The sequence below is a fragment of the Lathyrus oleraceus genome, chromosome 4, assembly GCF_024323335.1.
Source record: "Lathyrus oleraceus cultivar Zhongwan6 chromosome 4, CAAS_Psat_ZW6_1.0, whole genome shotgun sequence".
Taxonomy (NCBI): Eukaryota; Viridiplantae; Streptophyta; class Magnoliopsida; order Fabales; family Fabaceae; genus Lathyrus; species Lathyrus oleraceus.
In genome coordinates, this window is record NC_066582.1 from 127,039,361 (window position 1) to 127,053,782 (window position 14,422).

General features: G+C 35.1%; 1 pseudogene; it reads right to left on the minus strand.

The window, feature by feature from the left end:
* Positions 1 to 2,253: 2,253 nt before the first annotated feature.
* On the minus strand, positions 2,254 to 8,177 carry LOC127136341 (cytochrome P450 736A117-like; annotated as a pseudogene).
* Positions 8,178 to 14,422: the final 6,245 nt, after the last annotated feature.

Here is a 14,422-nt window from a genome sequence, read left to right on the forward strand (position 1 = left end):
GTCTCCTATATATTATTTTGAGCTTTCTCAATCTCATCCTTTGTGATAGCAGTAGTCAGATTTCTCTTTTTCTCATTGCTTAGTTGGGGTCCATTTCGCAACACAGTGATATCCATACCATCTAAATAACTATCGGCTTTTCCCATTAGGTTACTATAAAACTCCATCACCTCTCTTTCAACCTCCTCAAAATTATTCAGATATGTGTCATCCTTCTTCTGCATCAATCGCATACTGTTGCAACTATTTCTAGCCTTAATTGCAGTATGGAAGTATTTATTATTTCCATCCCCCATTTTCAATCATTCCAGCTTAGCTCTTTGATACAACACTTTTTCCTCTAGCTCCTGCCAATTTATAAGGTCCCCCTATTTCTTGACCTTATCAATTTTATAAAATTGGTTAATATTAACCAATTTTATTTTACTATTTATTTTTTTTATTTTTAAAAACTTATTAACCGAATTATATATTAATGTCAAAGCTCGATTAACAATATGTATTTTATTGATTATGAAATAATGAAATTGATTAATATGTTATACGTAAATTATGTGGTTAATAATATATATTTTTGTGGTTAGTTCAATAATAAAATTAATTAATGATAAATTTTATATTTGTGTTACAAAATTAATTTAAAAAATATTTTTTATTTATAAAAAGATATTTTTATAAATATTTTCTTATAAAAAATACGGTTAAGTATTGATGTAAATTTTTTGTAGAAATACATTACTAGTTTGAATATTGATTTCCAAACCAAATTGTATATTATATACTGTAATTAACTATATTTAACTCATTCTTATTAACAAAGATTCCTGCCTTATTTGCTAGGTCAAACAAATGCTAATTCCTAATGGTGGGTGTAGGTTCAGGTCACATGATTTTGATGTGTATCCATATTGATTTGCTTAACTTGAAATTGTATGGCCAGCAGCCCCTTGGCTTGGGATATATATATTATATATATATATATATATATATATATATATATATATATATATATATATATATATTATATATATATATATATATTATATATATAATATATATATATATATATATATATATATATATATATCAGTCAATTTACAAGATAAAAAATGATATAATATCTAATATCTTTAAGTAATATTTAAATTATATAATAAATTTTGAAATAATATTGATAATTTTTAAATTAATAAAAATACTTATGAAGAATTAATAAGATCAATCAAAAATATTTTTTTTGAATCCCAGTTAGGCAGCAGCCTGATGGGGCCACTTAAGCTAAATTCATCCAATCATCTCATGGTTAGAGGAAGCAACATGGTTTTTTTTTAGGGTCTTGTCTGATCTCAGCTCTTTAATTTTAATTTTGTTGCTGGGGTTTTGGATTTTGTTTACAACTATATATTTTGGTATTTTATAAATTTTTTGTATTTCTATATTCTGAGTTGCTTTCATTTATACTATACTTCTAATTTATTTATAAATGTTGTATACATTAATATGGAGTCTCAAATGTAATTTATTTAAATTTATTTAAATTTAAAAAAATTCAAAGACAAACATATACACATACGTGTATATAGTCACAAATCTATGTTTAATATATATTAATATATTAATGGAATATTTAAAATTAAGGATGGATTCATGATTTTAAATTGCGGTTGCGGCTGAGATGTTGTTGCAGTCACTGCGGATGTGGTTATTACGACGGTTACAATGCGGATTGCAGTCGTTGCAGCGTGAATTTATTTTTTATTTAATATAAAATTATATACTTTACTAGTTATATTAGGTTTCATCTCTCTCTCTCTCTCTCTCTCTCTCTCTCTCTCTCTCTCTCTCTCTCTCTCTCTCTCTCTCTCTCTCTCTCTCTCTTCTCTCTCTCTCTCTCTCTCTCTCTCTCTCTCTCTGAATTTTTCTAATCCTTTTAAAAGACACCTTTAATCTAAGATATAAATAGGAAGGAAGGTATACCAAGTAATTTTTTCAAATAATGCGTAATATGTTGCAGGCTAATGCGGTCCGATGCGGACAAATATGGTTGTTACAGTATTATGATACGACCGATGCAACGTTATGATGCGGTTTTTAGTGTAATTTACAATCACACCGCAATTGCGGCCTGATGCGGACACCGCAACCACAATATTGCGATTGCATTAGGTGATGCGGTCCGCAATTTAAAACCACGGGTGGACCCATAAAAGACAAGGGTTGCTAGACAAATTATTCAAATTATTATTGATTCATTCACTTCTCATTAGAAACGGCTGCATATACCATAAGAGGAAACTTTCTATGCACAGTAAAATCAAATGCTTCAGACATATCCACCTTCGCCTCAGCACCACCATGCAACTCCGAGTTAAACTGATGCATAATGTTCGCCAACACAAGATCATTAGCAGCCATACCATACACTAGTCCAGGACAACCTCTTCTCCCTGATCCAAACGGAATCAACTGGTAGTCAATTCCTTTTACATCCACCGAAGTATCCAAGAATCTCTCCGGCATGAACTCATCTGGTTGATCCCAATATCTTGGATCTCTTCAATTCCCCATGCATTGATAAACACTCTTGTCCCAGCCTTTATGTTATAACCGTTTACTTTCACATCTTGTCTACTTTATGTTGAATAAACTTTAATGTTATAGTTAGTGGGTTTCTATTAATAAGTTAGTGGAGAGATTAAGAGTCTGTTGTAGTTGTAAGGTCAAGAGATAATGACCAATTAGTAGTATTTACTAATAATTATGTTTCCTAGAATAGCTGAAGTTTCTGAGTCTATATAAAGACCAAGGATGTACTCTAATGAAATATACAGAAGTTACGAAAAGATTTGCTTCCTTCTGTCAAATTGGCATCAGAGCTAATGACAAACATGTTGAATCAAATGCCGTTGCCACGTCTAACGAAGTTAAATTACGAAAACTGGAGTATCCAAATGAAAGCTCTTCTTGGATCTCTAGACGCGTGGGAGGTGACCAAAGATGGGTTTGAAGAACCAACAGATATTGTGGGATATACGACAGCTCAAAACAAGGCGTTGAAAGACATGCGATCAAAGGATAAAACGGCACTATACATGCTGTTTAGGGCTGTTGATGAATCAGGCTTCAAAAAGATTGTCGGTTCGACTACGTCGAAAGAAGCGTGGGACACGCTAGAGAAAGTGTTCAAAGGAGCAGATCGAGTAAATCAAGTTCGACTCCAAACTCTTCGTGGCGAATTGGAGAGGATGCAGATGAAGAAGTCAGAAAATGTATCTGACTACATCACGCGTGTACAAAAGGCGGTGAACCAACTCACCAGAAATGGCGAAACAGTAACTGATGCACGAGTTGTTGAAAAGATTTTGAGATCTTTAATAGATAAATTTGAGAATATTGTGTGTGCAATAGAAGAGTCGAAGGACCTTTCAACGCTCTCAGTCGAAGAGCTCGCTGGTTCCCTCGAAGCACACGAACAACGTAAGATGAAAAAGAAGGAAGAAGGAGTAGAGGACGCAAATCAAACCAAGGAGAAAATAAAAGACGAAAAGGTACTCTTTTCTCAAAATTTTCGAGGAAGAGGACGTGGTCGTGGAGGACGTGACAGTGGTTGAAGTGGTAGAGGCAGCAACTTCGAGAGAGGACAGTCGAGCCAGCAAAATTGGCGTGGCAGAGGACGTGGTCAAAGAGGTGGTAGGTCGAACCATTCCAACTTTGAATGCTACAAGTGTGGGAAGTATGGTCATTATGCGAAGGATTGCAACTCATTCAAATGCTATAACTGTGATAAAGTGGGACATCTTGCAAAAGATTGTCGAATCGAAAAGAAGGTAGAAGAAACAACCAATCTAACTTTGGAAGCTGAAGCAAATGAAGGTTTTCTCTTGATGGCTCAAAATGAGATTAACTCAAATGACAATGTTTGGTATCTTGACTCAGGAGCAAGTAATCATATGTGTGGTCACAAACACTTGTTTAAAGAAATGAGAAAGATTGAAGATGGAAATGTGTCTTTCGGAGATGCATCGAAAGTGAAGGTCGAAGGCAAGGGAACAATTCGTTACTTGCAGAAGGATGGGTTGATTGGATCAATTCAAGATGTTTATTATGTACCAAATCTTAAGACCAACATCTTGAGTTTGGGACAACTTACAGAAAAAGGTTATTCGATACTTATGAAAGAACGGATACTGCATTTGAAGGACAAACTGGGACATCTGATTGCTCGTGTCGAAATGGAGAGAAATCGAACGTACAAACTGAATCTGATAAACGTTCGAGAAAAATGTTTACAAGTAAGTGTCGAAGACAAAACGTCACTATGGCATCTACGCTTTGGTCATCTACATCATGCTGGTTTAAAAAGGTTGGCGAAAAAGAACATGGTGCATGAACTACCAGATATGGATTATGAAGGAAAGTCCTGTGAAGAATGTGTGCTTAGCAAACAAAAAAGAACTTCATTTCAAAAGAAGGCAGAATATCAAGCTAAGCATATCCTTGAATTGATTCACACCGACATATGTGGGCCAATCACGCCAGAATCTTTCAGTAGCAAAAGATACTTTATTTCCTTTATCGATGATTACTCACGGAAGACATGGGTTTATTTCTTGAAAGAAAAGTCTGAAGCATTCGAGGTGTTCAAAAGGTTCAGAGTAATGGTGGAGAAGGCAACCGACAGACACATTAAAGCAGTTCGATCTGATAGAGGTGGTGAGTATACTTCGACAGCCTTTATGAAGTATTGTGAAGAGCAAGGCATAAGGAGATTTCTAACTGCAGCATACTCACCTACAACAAAATGGGGTGGCTGAAAGGAAGAATCGAACAGTCCTTGACATGGTTCGTTCAATGCTTAAAAGCAAGAACATACCAAAGGAATTTTGGGCAGAAGTTGTACAATGTGCCATTTATGTTCAGAATCGATGTCCACATTCGAAGTTAGAAGATCAAACACCACAAGAAGCGTGGAGCGGACAGAAGCCAACAGTTTCTCATCTCAAAGTATTTGGTAGTGTGGCTTATGCACACGTACCAGATCAACGAAGAACGAAGCTTGAAGACAAAAGTCAGAAATACATACTCATTGGGTATGATGAGAAAACAAAAGGGTACAAGCTATTCGATCCCATAAGAAAGAAGGTGATAGTGAGTAGAGACGTTCGAATAAACGAAGCAAGTAAGTAGGACTGGAACAGTTCGACAGAAGTTATTGTCGAAATTGAAGAATCATCTGTCGCTGTACCACCAAACATTTCAACAAAACTTGAAGACTCTGACAATGAAGATGAACCTCCACAACCCAGAATGCGAAGTTTGCAAGATCTGTATGATTCGACAAGTGAAGTGCACCTTGTATGTCTCTTGGCAGATGCTGAAAACATCAGTTTTGAAGAAGCAGTACAAGACAAGAAGTGGAAAAGTGCTATGGATGAAGAGATCAGGGCGATTAACCACAACAACACTTGGGAGCTAGTTGAATTGCCAAAAGGTAGTCAACCCATTGGTGTAAAGTGGGTATTCAAGAAAAAGATGAACGCTCAAGGAGAAATAGAACCATACAAAGCGAGACTTGTTGCGAAGGGATACAAATAGAAAGCAGGAGTTGATTATGACGAAGTATTTGCACCTGTTGCAAGAATGGAGACAATTCAATTACTCATATCTCAAGTTGCTCAATTCAAATGACCAATATTTCAAATGGATGTCAAAACAACTTTTCTAAATGGTGTACTCGAAGAAGAAGTCTATGTTGAACAACCACTTGGGTACATGAAAGCTAGAGAAGAGAAGAAGGTACTGAAATTGAAGAAAGCGCTATATGGGCTGAAGCAAGCACCGCGGGCATGGAACACACGTATCGACACATATTTCAAGGAGAACGGGTTCGAGCAATGTCCGTACGAACATGCCCTCTATGTGAAGAAAAATGGAAGGAATGTATTACTTGTTGCTCTCTATGTCGATGATCTTATTTTTCTGGGCAGTAATGATCAAATGATAGAAGAATTCAAAAGCACAATGACACGTGAATTCGAGATGACAAACTTAGGCCTGATGAGATTCTTTCTTGGTCTGGAGGTTCGACAAGAAGAAAGAGGAGTCTTCATCTCGCAAGAAAAATATGCAAAAGAAATCTTGAAAAGATATAAGATGGAAAATTGTAATCCGGCTTCGACGCCAATGGAACCAAGAACAAAGTTGTCGAAATTTGATGGAGGAGAACGTGTCAAAGCAGGCAAATATCAAAGTTTGGTAGGAAGTCTTCACTATCTCACATGTACAAGACCAAATATCTCATTAAGTGTAGGCATTGTAAGTCGATTCATGAAGGAGCCAGTTTACACACATTGGAAAGCATTGAAGCGAATTCTGAGGTACATCCAAGGAACAGTGTCACTTGGGATGTTCTACTCGAATTCAGACAAATACAAGTTGGTTGGTTACTCTGACATTGATTGGTGCAGAGACATAGACGATCGAAAAAGCACTTCTGGATATGTGTTCTTCATGGGAAATACTGCATTCACTTGGCTTTCTAAAAAGCAACCAATAGTAACACTTTCGACATGTGAAGCAGAATATGTAGCAGCATCCTGGTGCGTTTGTCATGCAATATGGCTCAGAAGATTGATGAGTAAAATGGAGCTAAAACAGAAAGGTGCAACAACAATACAAGTTGACAACAGGTCAACAATTGATTTAGCAAAGAATCCAGTAAACCATGAAAGGAGCAAACACATTGACGTTCGCTTCCACTTCATTCAAGAACACGTGAAGGAAGGAAATGTCGAATTGAAGCATGTAGCAAGTAAGGATCAAGCAGCAGACATTTTCACAAAACCACCATCAAAAGAAATCTTCGACAGAGGCAAGAAATTGATAAGCATGATGAATAGAAGAAACATTTAAGTTTACAGAGGAGTTTTGTTGAATAAACTTTAATGTTATAGTTAATGGGTTTCTATTAATAAGTTAGTGGAGAGATTAAGAGTCTGTTGTAGTTGTAAGGTCAAGAGATAGTGGCCAATTAATAGTATTTACTAATAATTATGTTTCCTAGAATAGCTGAAGTTTCTGAGTCTATATAAAGACCAAGGATGTACTCTAATGAAATATACAGAAGTTACGAAAAGATTTGCTTCCTTCTGTCACTTTCTCGTGGGACTAGCAGTGGAATCGGTGGATATACACCCGCAGTGCTTCTTTAACAAGCGCCTTTAAGTATTTCATGTTACTCAAATAGTCTTTTGTTATGTATGTTCTTTCGTTAGCCACTCTCCTTGCTTCTTCTTTTAGTCTCTTCATCATGTGTGGGTTCTTCAAGCATTTCCCACTCTAGCAAAGTTGATATCGTGTTTGTACCCGTAACAAACATGTCCTTTATATAAAAAAAGTATATCAGGTCCATATGTAGTTCAAATACATTAATTCTTGAATGAATTTAAAAAGTAAATTTTTTGTAATAACAAATACTAGAGAGACACTTATCAATAACAAAGCCTTTATGGTTGTTCGGTCAATAGGAAAACCGAGTGATTCTGTCCTTTGGATCCAAAGAAAGCATCAACCGAATAAGCCTGTTCTTCATTATCGTCTTTCAGATTATTGAAACGTTCCTCAACTACACCCTCCAAAAGATCGTCAAATTGTTTAGCCATTTTCTTTGCTCTTAAGTAATATCCAGAAAGACGTGTCATCCAATCAAGGCTGGGAACATAGTCCCCAACCATAAAAGTACCAAGCAACTAAGTAAAATCCATCATTAACTTGACAAATCCCGTTCCACTTTCGCCACTATACTTATTTCCCAAATTAGCCCTACAAACCACATCATTAGTTTTCGACGCAATCAACTCGATTAAATTCACAGGTAACGATTTTGAAGAGTAATCTCTTATTTTATCCATCATTAAAATAAGTTATTCCTCCCTCACAACACAGAGAGATTTACCCCTCTTGGCATTGAGAAGATGTAACATACAAATGCTTCTCAACTGTCTCCAATACTCTCCATATGTAGCAGATGAATCATCTCTGAAATTATATAAAATAATGTCGTAATTGATCTTGGGGGGTCTGTTTGCAAAGACATGATCATAAGTTTTGGTTATCTCGCGTGCTGCTTCAGCTGACGAGATAACGAGAATTGGAACTTTACCAAAATACATTTGCATGAAAGGACCATATTTTTTGGAAATAGCGTAAAATGAATGGTGAGGGAATGAACCAATTTGATGAAGATTTCCTATTAAAGGTAATCTTGTAGGTGAGTTTTTGGTTTTTATAGAATAGGAATAGAATTTGATTACAATAAAAAGAAAGAGAAAAGTGGAACATTTTATATTAGTATTGTGTTTATTGTGTTTCTTCTCCTAATTTTCTTCTTCTTTGACAATGCAAAGGAAATACTTTGATGCTTTATTCATTTGAAATCAGGCTTTTAAATAGCCTTTGCAAAACAGAATCCAAACAGAATACTCCTAAAACCAAGGAAATAAATAAGCTATAGCTAAAATTATGGAAACAAAACAAAAATTAAGTTTGAGACCTATTCTACCGGCCTTTTATTAACTGACAGTAAAAGTAAAACCCTTCAACCCCTCCTTTAAACTAAAATGCAGTAGCATTTGGTTTACTTTTGGTGCTTCAACCATTCCTATCATATCTCGAAGCTTTAAGAATTGTTCCATCTTTATCGGCTTTATCATAAGATCTGCTATCTGCTCATGCATTCTACAATGCTTCAATATTATTGTTCCATTGGTCACCAAGTCCCTTAAGAAGTGAACCTTCAAATCTATATGTTTACTCTTTCCATGGAACACTGAATTTTTTGAAAGCTGTATAGTTAAGCTATTATCACAATTGATTACACTGCTTCCCTCTACCATATGACCGGGATTTTCAAGCAATTTTCTCAGCCAAATGCATTGACAAGCACAAGATGCAGCGACTATATATTCGGCCTCCACTGTGGACAAGGTTAGAATAGGTTATTTTTTTGAAGACCAAGAGACAACTCCTTTTCCAAGCTAAAACACGAATCCAGATGTACTCTTCCTGTCATTGAGACCCCCCTGCAAAATCACTATCTATGTATGCTATTAAATTAGTCATTCCTTCATTCATGTAAAATATTCCCAGCTCCAGTGTTCCTTTAAGGTATCGAAGAATCGTCTTTACTGCATTCCAATGTGCCTCTGTTGGAGAAGACATAAACATGCTAATGAGACTCATCGCATACATTATATTTGGTCGTGTTGATATTAAGTACATAAGACTACCACTAACTTGTTTAACCATTGTTGAATCAACTTTTTGCCCTTCTTCATCCTTGCAAAGCCTTGTCCCTGGCACAATAGGATTTCCCACTACATTACTATTCTCCATTCCAAATCGAGCTAACACTTCTCAAGCATATTTTCGCTAGCATATGAAAATTCCATTCTTATTTTGAATTACTTCAACTCCCAAGAAGTACCTCATTTTATCCAAGTCAGACATATCAAACTCATGCATCATTGAGATCTTAAAATTTTCCCACATAGTTTTATCATTTCCAGTGTAAATCAAATAATCTACATAAAGACTCACAATTAAAAGCTTACCACCCTCCTTTGCTTTTGTAAAGAGTGTATGTTCGTAGAAGCACCGTTTAAATCCTTCACAAGAAAAGTATGCTTCGATCCGACTGTATTATGGTCTTGGTGCCTGTTTGAGTCCATACAATGCTTTGTTGAGCTTATGCACCTTATCCTCTTTATCTTGCTTCTCGAAACCCAAAGGTTGTTGTACGTATACCTCTTCTTCAAGATCTCTTTGAAGAAAAGAACTTTCACATCTAACTGAAACACCTCCCATTTATTCTGTGCAGCAGTTGCTAGGATGAGCCTGATTATATCCAGTCGAGCAACTGCAGCGAATACCTCTGTATAGTTAATTCTGTATTGTTGTGCATATCCTTTGGCAACTAACCTTGCTCTGTACTTTTTTATCTCTCCAATTTCATTTAGTTTTTTCTTGAACACCCATTTGACTCCGATTGGTTTAACACCTTTCGGAAAATTACATAGACTTCATATGTCATTCCTTTCTATGGAGTCAATTTCTTTCTCCATTGCATCTCTCCATTTCTTACTTTTTACAGCCTCATGGTAGGTCACTGGGTCATCCTCTGACATCATCCTCACTACAACATCTTCTTCTTCTTCTTTAGAAAGTCCCTCCCCATAAGTATATTCTGACATCCAAGTTGGTTTTTTATGTTATCCTTTGGCCTTTCTGCTTGAGAGTTTAGATTGATTTCACCACATGAGTTTAATGAATTGTTCCCTCCTTCCAGTTCAGCCCCCATCATTTTCTTCCTTTTTATCATTGTCACCATACTCCAAGACATCCGAGCTTCCTTCATCCTTGTTTATCTTCCAATGCCAACCTACATTTTCCTTGAATATAACATCACGACTTATGCAACTTTTTGTGTGGTCGGATCAAAGAGTCTATATGCTTTGGACTCTTTGCTTACTCCAAGGAATACATATGCTATGCTTTTGTCCTCTAACTTGTTTCTTCTTTGATCTGGAATGTGTTCATGTGCTAATATTAAGTGCTTAGAGTCCAGAAGACAAAAAATTCCAAAAGGGTTCTGAATTTGGACTTTCTGACCCAAAGAGCTTCATAACTTCATAGGGATAATTGTTTAGAGCCAATACATCTCATAGTCAAATTTTACTCTTCAGAGTCCACACATAATAAATAGATTTTACTTTATTTTGGACAAAGTTCCATTTTCAAATTTCTCATAATAAAAACAAATCTATCTTTAGCAAGGGGTTTTGTAAAGATGTCAGACCGTTGATGGTATGTATCTATAAATTTTAATTTTATCACACCCTTCTAAACATAATATCTTATAAAATGATGTTTGATTTCAAAGTGTTTAGTTTTGGAGTGCAAAATAGGATTCTTAGATAAGAAAATTCCAGAAGTATTATCACAAAGAATAGGAATATTACTCTCACATAGTTGATAATCTCCTAGATGAATTTTTATCCAGAGAATCTGAGTGCTACAACCAGATGATGCAATTTATTCATCCTCTGCTATTGACAAAGCTATTGCTAATTGCTTCTTGCTGGACTAAGAAATGAGATTATCATCAAGAAACTGGCAACTTCCACTAGTACTCTTTCTTTCTAGTCTATCTCCAGCATAGTCTGCATCAAAATAACCTACTAACTTGCAATCTTTGGATTTTCTATAAAACAAACCAAGATTAGTATTACCTTTCAGATATCTAAAGATCCTCTTAACAACTGCTAAGTGGGATTCTCTAGGATCTGATTGAAATCTAGCACAAAGAAATATGCTGAATAAAATATCAGGTCTAGAGATAGTCAAGTATAAGAGAGATCTAATCATACCTCTATATACCTTTTGTTCTACCTGTTTGCCTTCATCTTTCTTCAGAATGCATGTTGGATGCATTGAAGTCTTGGCTGGTTTACACTTTGACAAGTCAAACTTCTTCAGAAGTTCCCTTGTATATTTGGTTTGATAGATATATGTTCCTTCTGAATTTTGGTTGATCTGAATCCCCAAAAAGAACTTTAGTTCTCCCATCAGACTTATCTCAAATTCTACGTGCATAAACTTAGAGAATTCTTTGCAAATAGTTGCATTAGCAGATCTGAAAGTAATATCATCAATTTTTTTTGCATAACTAAGATATCGTTTTGGAATGTTTTACAAAACAAAGTTGTATCTACCTTCCCTCTTGTAAAATCATTTTTCAGAAGAAAATTGACTAGTCTTTCATACCATGCTCTAGGAGCTTGTTTCAGACCATACAAAGATTTCTTGAGTTTGTAAAAAAAATATGGATTTTTGTGATTTTCAAAACCAAGAGGTTGATGTACATAAACTTATTCAGTAGTTAGCCATTCAAAAATGTACTTTTAACATCTATATGATATAGTGTGATGTTATGATTTACAACAAAGGAAATTAAGAGATAAATAGACTCTAACGTGGCCACTAGTGAAAAGGTTTTAGTATAGTCAACTCCCTCTTGTTGAATATAGCCTTGTGCAACCAATCTGGATTTCTTTCTTACCACTTCTCCTTGCTCATTCAACTTGGTTCTATAGACCCATTTGGTTCCATTAAACATGGATTCCCTTGGGTCTGGGCACAAGATCTCATACATCTTTTCTAGATAATTGATTCACTCTTCTTGCATAACCATAATCCAATATGTGTTCGGAAGTGATTCATCAATGGAAGTAGGTTCTACCAAATACATTAATCCCAAGAGAATTTCTTCAAAAGCTTTAAATGAAGATTTGGTTCTGATGCATTTTGATTTATCACCTAGAATCAATTCCTTAGGATGTGAAGAACTCTTCCTTTGTTTCCTTAGAGGTGCTTGAGAGGAAACAACTCATGGCTCAGGTTGATCAACTTTGTGTTGATACTCCTTAGATTCTTTAACTTCATATTCCTTGATTTTAGGAAATGGGTAGCTAATATCCAGATCTGCAAAATTTTCAACTAGATCTGACTTGTCAAAGTAAGGCTTATCATCAAACTTAACATGAATTGATTCCTAAAAAATTCTTGTTTTAGTGTTTTATACTTTGTAGCGTTTTGAGGGTTCATAGTATTCTAACATGATACATTTTTGTGCTTTGGAATCAAACTTTTTTAAGTTCTCTTTAGCGTCCAAAATAAAATAAGAACATCTAAAAGGATGAAAATGTTAAATGTTAGGTTTTTTTTCTACAGATCATAGGGAGTCTTACCCTGAATGTGTCTTATACATTTGCTATTTTGAATGTAACATGTTGTGTTAACTGTTTCTTCCCATAAGTACTTTGCAATATTTGTTTCATTGATCATGGTTCTGTCCATTTCTTGTAAAGTTCTATTTTTACTCTCTACAACTCCATTCTTCCGAGGAGTTCTAGGGAAAGAGAAATCATGTGAAATGCCATGTTCATCAATTCAAATTCTCTACCATGATCAGTTCTGACCTTAACAATCTTAAAGTCTTTCTAATTTTTTACTTGGGAGTAGAAGGTAGCAAACACAACATGTGACTCATCCTTGTGTTTAAGAAACTTCACACATGCCCACCTGTTGTAGTCATCAAAAATGACTAAACCATGCTTTTTACCATTGACACAGGCTGTTTTCACAAGCCGAAACAAGTCAATGTGTAAAAGCTTCAAAGGCGTAGAGGTTGAAACAACATTTTTGGTTTTGAAATAAGTTTTTAAAAAATTGCCTTTCTGACATGCTTCATAAAGAGCATCTGAAGTAAACTTTAGATTCAGAAGGCACCTGACTAAGTTTAGCTTGTTAAGTATTGAGATCCTTCTCATGCTAACATGGTCTTACCGTCTATGCATGTCCATTTCTCTTTGTTAACAAACATGAGACACTTAACATTTTGATTTTTTAAATCAGAAAGTCTAATTTTTTAAGTGTTGTTATTCCTCTTGCCATTGGAGAGTACATAGTCATCCTTCTGACTAATAGCTTTGCAAGACTTTTGATTAAATATAGTATCATGACCATTGTCATTTAACTAATTTATGGACAATAAGTTATGCATTAAACCTTTAACAAGTAAAACGTTATTTATAGACAGGAGAGAGCCATTACCAATAGTTTCAGACCTAATAATCTTACCCTTTTGATTGCCTCTGAACCCTACGGTGCCTCCAGGCTTAAGTTCTAAACTTTGGAACATATGCCTTCTTCTCGCCATGTGCCGTGAGCATCCTGAGTTCAGGTACCATGACTGGTGTTTCAACTCTACTGCTAAGGATGTCAACAACATAAATTGTTTTATCTTTAGGTACCTATATCTTTTGGGTGCTTTCTTTTTAGTTCTCCTAGATTTTTTTTAACTCGAGGGTTTTGTGCAGCATAATCATGTGCGTGCCCATAAGTGAAATGGGAATATAGAGATTTTGGTTTTGTAGCCTTTTTTCAGACTTAACTTTGATCCTATTGTGTTTAGGTGGCACATAGCCAAGACCTCTTTTACCATTTATGCTTACTCCATAGGTCATGGAAGCCATTTTGGTTTTGTCTCTGTTTTGTGCAAAAAAATAATTAAAAAGCCATGTCATATTTCTTTATGACATCATCAGAGTTTATAAGGGCTTATGAAAGAATCTCCTTTTCAAGTTATTTACTTTATCTTTTTATAGCAGAGTTATATTTTCCAAGAACATAAAACTTTTCTTTCAAAATAGAATTTTGTTTCTTCATCTCACTTAGGGCTTCAGAGTCAACTACATTGATTTTTTCTAGATCCTTGTGTCTATTCTGAATACTCTGAAATATTTCAAGAATTTTACGGAGACACGACTCAACTTCTAAACAAGTAAGATTGGAGAATACATCA